The 8062-nt window shown below is 48.4% G+C and overlaps 1 protein-coding gene across 1 annotated transcript in view; it reads right to left on the reverse strand.

Annotated features, from left to right (window-relative positions):
• NCEH1 (neutral cholesterol ester hydrolase 1) overlaps positions 1-8062 on the reverse strand; it is a 98414-nt gene that overhangs the window by 20186 nt on the left and 70166 nt on the right. The window lies entirely within an intron of this gene.

An 8062-nucleotide genomic window follows, 5' to 3' on the forward strand; every position in this document is an offset into this window, starting at 1 on the left:
AACACAAAAACCAATTGTATTTACCTTTTGCTTTTGGAGTTGACAAAATATTTTCATACACGAGATCTCCTCAGGTATTATCAGTCCCATTTTATTTAGAAGGCTTAGAAAACAACTATGCTTGCTCATTTCATTTAAGTGGTAGTTCTGGGACTCAAACCTAAGATTAGGTTTGAATCCCCGGATTCAGTACCTTTTTTTCCTAAGTAAGTATATCACAGTTCCAATAACATACTAGGAGTGAAGAAATAATATATTTTATTTCAATGCAAATAAGAGGAAAATTTTCTATTTACTTATTTCTTTAAATTCCTTTGTAACTTACATATTTGAGTGTGTCTCATTATTTAATTTCTTTAAATTGCTTTGTAACTTCAATATATTTAATTGTATCTTTAAGTGTGTCTTGTCCTTTTGAAAGGAGTGTGTGAGAAAGAAGAAACATGGTCAACTGAGGCCCTGGCATTTAGAAGCAGATCAGCTCAGATATAACCAGAAGCTTTTTAGAAATGTGCAGCAAAGACTCTACTGCCTGATGGTTTCTTCCCTTCTGAACCCTCAGGGTATCAAGCTCTGCATTAAGCGTTCACAGAAAGTTATTTGGTTGTGAAAGGACACAAAGATAGATGTGTACCCGCCCCCCACCCGCTACACCCTTGTTCTGCTCTCTAATCTTTGCACATACCAGAGATTTCGTAAGTTCTGTGAGTACCTGGTTTTCTGCACGTACCAGAGATTTTGTTTTGCACATACCAGAGATTTTGTAAGTTCTGAGGCAAGGTCACAAGACGTGTTTAAGTAAGATAAACTCTTGCTGCCATAAACCTGCTCTCCCGCCTCAAAGTTTGAACCAAAATATCAGAAATGGCAGGAACCAATCATAGTTAGCCAAATCGCCTTGTTCAAACACTAGCCAATCATATATCTGATTTGTATAATAACTCTATGCCCACTTTTCTTAGACTATATAACATTGTTCGGAGCTGAGTGGGGGAGCTCTCCTGCCCGTCTCGTTTCACGAGCGAGGGAGAGTTCCAGGTTCGAACCTGTAATAAAGATCCTTGCTGCTTAGCTTTGACTCTGGACTCTGGTGGTCTTCTTCGGGGAATACACGGTCTGGGCATAACAAATGGGGTCTCGTCCGGGATTTCCCCCAAGCCCACCAGACCCCCAAGTCAACGGATCTTAATCTGTAGGTAAGCCGGCTTTGTCACTGTCTCTGTCTTTGTCTCTGTCTGTCTCCCTGAAATTTCACGAAATCCGTAATCTGTAATCTGTATTGGTCTGTTCTGTAAGTGGCACGGTCTTGGCGGACGCGCTAGAAGACAGCCACTCGGGACTGGTGGGAGACGTTCCCCAGTGCCCATCTGGGGGCCTCCATCCTTGGTTGCCCCGTCTGACTCAGGTCGGAAGTCCGACACGCGCTCGCGAATGCTCATCGTTATTACTGTCTGTCCGTTATTGTTAAGTGTTAAGTGTAAGCCCAAAACGAAACATAAAACCTTTTCTTCCCCTTCCAGGACCGGACCTGTCGGATACTCCCCTCTGCTTCACACTCATTTTCGTCCCCCCCTTCTCTTTGTAGGAGCAGTCCAAAGATGGGCAACAACCAGAGCACGCCGCTCTCACTCCTTGTTACCAATTTTAAGGATGTGAAGGCTCGGGGGCGTAACTTAGGCGTAGAACTAAAGAAGGGAAAGCTAGTTACTTTTCTGCCGTTCGGAGTGGCCCTCTTTCGGCGTAGGATGGCCCTCCGAAGGAACTTTCTGTCTCTCTATTATTACTAAGGTAAAAACTAAGATTTTCCTGCCAGGGCAGTCAGGACATCCTGATCAAATTCCTTATATTCTAGTGTGGCAGGATCTTGTGGAAAACCCACCACCCTGGATAACTCCATTCATCCCTGAGCCCTGCAAAGTCCTAGTAACGCGACCTACAAGACAAAAGACTCCCTCTGCTCCCTCGGCCCCTGTACTGCCGGACAGCCAGGACCCCCTAACGTTAGAACCCACATTTCCCCCACCATATCCGCACCTTATCCCGCAGGACCCAGTCCCCCAGGGTGGTGCTTCCGTAGAGGGAAACCGAGAAGTGGAAGCAGCCGAGAGCGAAAGTAACCTGGGGGGGGCCGGCCGGCAGAACACGAGGCCGCGTACAGGGGGACCAAGCTTCCCGACTCCCTGACTCCACTGTAGCCCTGCCTCTCAGAGAAATAGGATCGCTCGATGATACCGGGCTCTCCCGTCTCATGTATTGGCCTTTTTCCACCAGTGATTTATACAATTGGAAGTCCCAAAATGCTCGGTTCTCAGATAATCCCAAAGATCTAACCTCGTTGTTAGACAGTGTCATGTTTACTCACCAGCCGACCTGGGATGACTGTCAACAGCTCCTCCGAATCCTGTTCACAACGGAGGAGCGGGAAAGAATCCAAGCTGAGGCCAGAAAACTGGTTCCAGGAGATGATGGCCAGCCAACTGCAAATCCTGACCTCATTAATGCGGCTTTCCCTTTGACCCGGCCCAGATGGGACTACAACACGGCAGAAGGTAGGGGACGACTGCTCATTTATCGCCAGACTCTAATGGCGGGTCTCCGGGCTGCAGCTCGCAAGCCCACCAATTTGGCTAAAGTATATTCTGTGTTACAAGGTAAGACAGAAAGCCCCGCTGTGTATTTAGAGAGATTAATGGAAGCCTTCAGACAGTTTACCCCTATGGACCCGGAAGCACCGGAAAATCAGGCAGCGGTAGTAATGTCCTTTGTAAACCAGGCAACACCAGATATTAAAAGAAAACTCCAGAAATTAGAAGGTTTAGAGGGAAAGCAGATTCAGGACCTCCTTCAGATGGCCCAGCGAGTTTATAATAATAGGGATACTCCAGAAGAAAAACAGTTCAAGGCAACCAAAGAAATGACCAAAGTAAGTAGCAGCTTTCCCCCAGGCAGGAAATGGCCAAAACAGAAAGCAGAAAAAGCAAGGCCCTAGGCAAGGATTAGAAAAAGATCAGTGTGCTTATTGCAAGGAACGTGGCCACTGGATTAAGGACTGCCCAAAGAAACGGAGACCAGCTAACCCTACCTCCGTACTCGTTACCCAGGACTCTGACTAGGGAGGACGGGGTTCGGACCCCCTCCCCGAACCCAGGGTAACTTTGCAAGTGGAGGGGTCCCCAGTTCGCTTCTTGGTCGATACTGGGGCGGAATGCTCAGTCCTAACCAAACCAATTGGAAAAACGTCTAAGAAAACATCCTGGGTGCACGGGGCCACAGGCATCAAAAAATACCCCTGGACAACCCAGAGGACTGTAGACTTAGGAACGGGAAAAGTCTCCCATTCCTTCCTAGTCATCCCAGAGAGCCCCTGCCCTCTACTAGGGAGGGACTTGCTGACAAAGATGGGGGCCCAAATCCACTTTGAGCCAGAAGGGCCCAAGATAACTGATTCCCAAAACAGGCCAATATCTATCCTGACTGTCACCTTAGAAGATGAGTACCAACTCCATCAAGAGCAAAAGCCCCCCAATCAGGGAATTGACTCTTGGCTCCAGCATTTCCCTGAAGCGTGGGCAGAAACTGGGGGCTTGGGTCTAGCTAAACATCGACCTGCCATATTTGTGGAAGTTAAGCCAGGGACGGACCCGGTTCGGGTTCGGCAATATCCTATGCCCCTGGAGGCAAGAGAAGGAATTACGCCCCATATCCGCCGACTCCTACACCAGGGAGTCCTACGGGCTTGCCACTCATCCTGGAATACTCCACTGTTACCTGTTCGTAAACCCAACAGTATGGACTAGAGGCCAGTACAGGATTTAAGAGAAGTTAATAAAAGGGTCATGGACATACATCCCACTGTGCCCAATCCATACACCCTTCTGAGTGCCTTACATCCCAAAAAACAGTGGTATACCGTTCTTGATCTAAAAGACGCTTTCTTCAGCCTTCCTCTGGCTCCCAAAAGTCAAGAACTCTTTGCATTTCAATGGACGGATCCTGAGAGGGGCATCAACGGTCAGCTAACATGGACCAGACTGCCACAAGGGTTCAAGAACTCGCCAACCCTGTTCGATGAAGCCCTTCATGAAGATCTGGGTGAGTATCGGCGGCAACACCCTGAAATAACTCTTTTGCAATATGTTGATGATCTCTTAATAGCGGCCAGGTCCCCGGAAAACTTGTGTTCAAGGGACTGAGGACCTCCTGAAGACTCTGGGGGAGCTAGGCTACCGAGCCTCAGCAACGAAGGCTCAGATCTGCAAGTCGGAGGTAACTTATCTGGGGTACCTATTAAAAGGGGGGCAACGCTGGCTAACCAAAGCCCAAAAGGAAACAGTCCTACGCATCCCTAGACCCCAGTCAACACGGCAAGTGAGAGAATTCCTGGGGTCGGCAGGGTTCTGTAGGTTATGGATACCCGGATTTGCTGAGTTAGCCAAGCCCCTATACCAGGCAACAAAGGAACGGCAGCCCTTCAATTGGACGGAAGAGGCTGAGCTGGCCTTTCAGCAAATCAAAACTGCCTTGTTATCAGCCCCCGCGCTGGGGCTCCCTGATGTCTCCAAGCCCTTCCACTTATACGTGGATGAAAGTAAGGGTGTTGCAAAAGCCGTGTTAACACAGTACCTAGACCCCTGGCAGAGGCCAGTTGCCTATTTGTCAAAAAAATTAGATTAGCAGTGGCTGCTGGCTGGCCACCCTGCCTCCGGATAATCGCGGCGACCGCCCTAATGGTCCGAGATGCTGATAAACTTATCATGGGGCAAGAGTTGCGCGTTATAACCCCACATGCCATTGAAGGCGTCCTCCGGCAGCCGCCGGACCGATGGATGAGTAACGCCCGGCTCACCCACTATCAAGGACTGCTGTTAAACCCCCTCAGAATAACTTTTCTGCCCCCAACCTCTTTAAACCCTGCTTCACTGCTGCCAAATCCAGACTTGGACGCCCCGTCCCATGAGTGCACTGAGATACTGGCTCAGGTGCATGGGGTGCGGGAGGACCTGCAAGATCGTCCACTCCCCGACACAGAACTCACCTGGTTCACTGATGGCAGCAGCTATGTCCACCAAGGCCAGCGGTATGCAGGAGCGGCTGTAACGTCAGAGACTGAGATACTTTTTCAGGATGGACAGAAGCGTTCCCAACTAAGAGAGAAACTGCTCAGGTTGTAGCAAAGAAAATTTTGGAAGAAATCCTCCCCAGGTATGGCTTTCCCGTCCAAATAGGGTCAGACAATGGACCAGCCTTCGTTGCTAAGGTAAGTCAGGATTTGGCTTCCATTCTGGGGGCAAATTGGAAATTACATTGTGCTTATAGGCCCCAAAGCTCAGGACAGGTAGAAAGGATGAATCGGACTCTGAAGGAGACCTTAACTAAATTGACCATGGAGACTGGCGCTAATTGGGTAGTACTTCTCCCCTACGCTCTGTTCCGGGCCCGAAATACCCCTTACAGACTAGGCCTCACACCATATGAAATCATGTATGGCAGACCCCCACCCCTGGTCCCCAGTCTAAAAAGATGACTTACTCAAACCTGAAACTGAAAATGTCTCTGAGCTCCTGTTCTCCTTACAAGCCTTACAGAAAATTCACCAGGAAATTTGGCCCAGACTACGAGAACTGTACGAGGCAGGACCTCCGCCGACGCCTCATCCGTTCCAGCCGGGAGACTGGGTCCTAGTCAAGCGCCACCGGCAAGAAACTCTTCAACCCAGGTGGAAAGGACCACTGCAAGTACTCCTGACTACTCCCACCGCTCTCAAAGTAGAAGGCATCGCTTCGTGGATCCACTACACACACGTCAAACCAGTGGACCCAACATCCGACCTTCTCGAGCCGTCTGGAGCACCGGTTACATGGACTGTAGACAAAGCTAAGAACAATCCCTTAAAGCTAACCCTGCGCCGTCATCCCCATAGCCGTAACCATGTCTAGCTTACCTATGCTTTTATGCCTTATGCATCTGACTCTCCTCACTGCTGCGCCGTCTAATCCCTATGTCTGGAGGTTCTGGCTCTATGAGAACAAAAACTCACCCCGGGGAAACCCCCAAGCGGGTAAACTGCTAGCTAGCGCAGACTGCCCCCCCTCAGGGTGTAATACTATAGTTTACCTCAATTTCACTAGGTTCCAGATTGCCCAACCAGCAATACCCATGATCTGTTTTGAATATGATCAAACTGAATATAATTGTAAAAATTATCGGTGGCACCAGAGTGCAGGTTGCCCATATAGCTACTGTAAGACGCACTCTGTCCGATACTGGAGAGAACGACAAGGGTGGTATTTTTACAAAACTGAGTGAGTCTCCCGTCACTTACACTTGGATAATTAGAGACCCATGGGACTCTCGGTGGACAACCCCACAACATGGGGGAGTATATTACTCATCAACTAGTACCTGGCCCAGTAGCCATTTATATCTGTGGAGAAGTCTAGTCCAGATTCAACCCTTAATCCACACACAAATCCACAGGCAAGAAACCAAGCTATCACAAGACTTGCAGCCCTTCTCCTGGCTAACTCTATTACGGGAAGGGCTAGCATTCGCCAACCTCACTGGTTTAGGTGACCTGTCCTCTTGCTTTATGTGTGCAACCCTAGGAAGACCACCATTAACGGCTGTTCCTCTATCCTCCCCTCCCACAAACTATACAGGTTTTAACTCATCGATAGTCACGATACCCGATGTGGCCCTGTACCGTGACCCATACCAAGAGAAATACCCCTATTGTTATTCGGCATTTAGCAACAGCCTCTGTAACCAATCGGCTACATACCCTAATAGTCCCATATATGCTCCCCCTGGTGTGTTCTTCTGGTGTAATATGACTCTGTTAAAAACTCTGTCCAAAAGCATCTCTGACAGACAGTTGTGTATCCCTGTTACCCTAGTTCCCCGACTGACACTGCTAACCCCGGCAGAGTTCATAGGCTGGGCAGGGACCGCCCCAACTAAAACTGCGCGACATAGACGAGCAGTTTTTCTACCACTAATTGCTGGAATATCCTTAACCACCTCTGTCGTCGCAGCGGGGTTAGCAGGAGGGGCCCTACAACACTCCATGATAGAAAACGACAAGCTGTTACAACAATTCTCTGTTGCTATGGAAGACTCCGCCTATTCCCTAGCCTCCCTTCAGTGGCAGCTCACCTCCCTAGCACAGGTCACCCTTCAAAACCGCAGAGCCTTAGACTTACTCACGGCTGAGAAAGGAGGTACCTGTATGTTCCTCAAAGAAGAATGCTGTTTCTATATAAATGAGTCAGGGTTAGTTGAGGAAAGAGTCCAACGCCTACACGAACTAAGCTTAGAAATGAAAAAGCAACAATTCACTACAGCCGCTAACAATTGGTGGAGCTCTTCAATGTTTTCCCTTCTGGCACCCCTTTTAGGCCCCCTAATGTCTTTACTACTTCTATTCACTATAGGCCCCTGTGTGGTAAATAAAATTTTACAATTTGTCAGAGAAAGGTTTGATACCATCCAACTAATGGTCCTCCGTAGCCATCACCAGCCTCTCCTGCACCCAGAAAGTGAGGCTATAAGACTCTGGAAATCCAAGATTGGACATCCAGTTGCTTATGAGAAGGGGGAATGAAAGGACACAAAGATAGATGTGTACCCGCCCCCCACCCGCTACACCCTTGTTCTGCTCTCTAATCTTTGCACATACCAGAGATTTCGTAAGTTCTGTGAGTACCTGGTTTTCTGCACGTACCAGAGATTTTGTTTTGCACATACCAGAGATTTTGTAAGTTCTGAGGCAAGGTCACAAGACGTGTTTAAGTAAGATAAACTCTTGCTGCCATAAACCTGCTCTCCCGCCTCAAAGTTTGAACCAAAATATCAGAAATGGCAGGAACCAATCATAGTTAGCCAAATCGCCTTGTTCAAACACTAGCCAATCATATATCTGATTTGTATAATAACTCTATGCCCACTTTTCTTAGACTATATAACATTGTTCGGAGCTGAGTGGGGGAGCTCTCCTGCCCGTCTCGTTTCACGAGCGAGGGAGAGTTCCAGGTTCGAACCTGTAATAAAGATCCTTGCTGCT

Source organism: Macaca thibetana, chromosome 2, assembly GCF_024542745.1.
Source record: "Macaca thibetana thibetana isolate TM-01 chromosome 2, ASM2454274v1, whole genome shotgun sequence".
Classification (NCBI taxonomy): Eukaryota; Metazoa; Chordata; class Mammalia; order Primates; family Cercopithecidae; genus Macaca; species Macaca thibetana.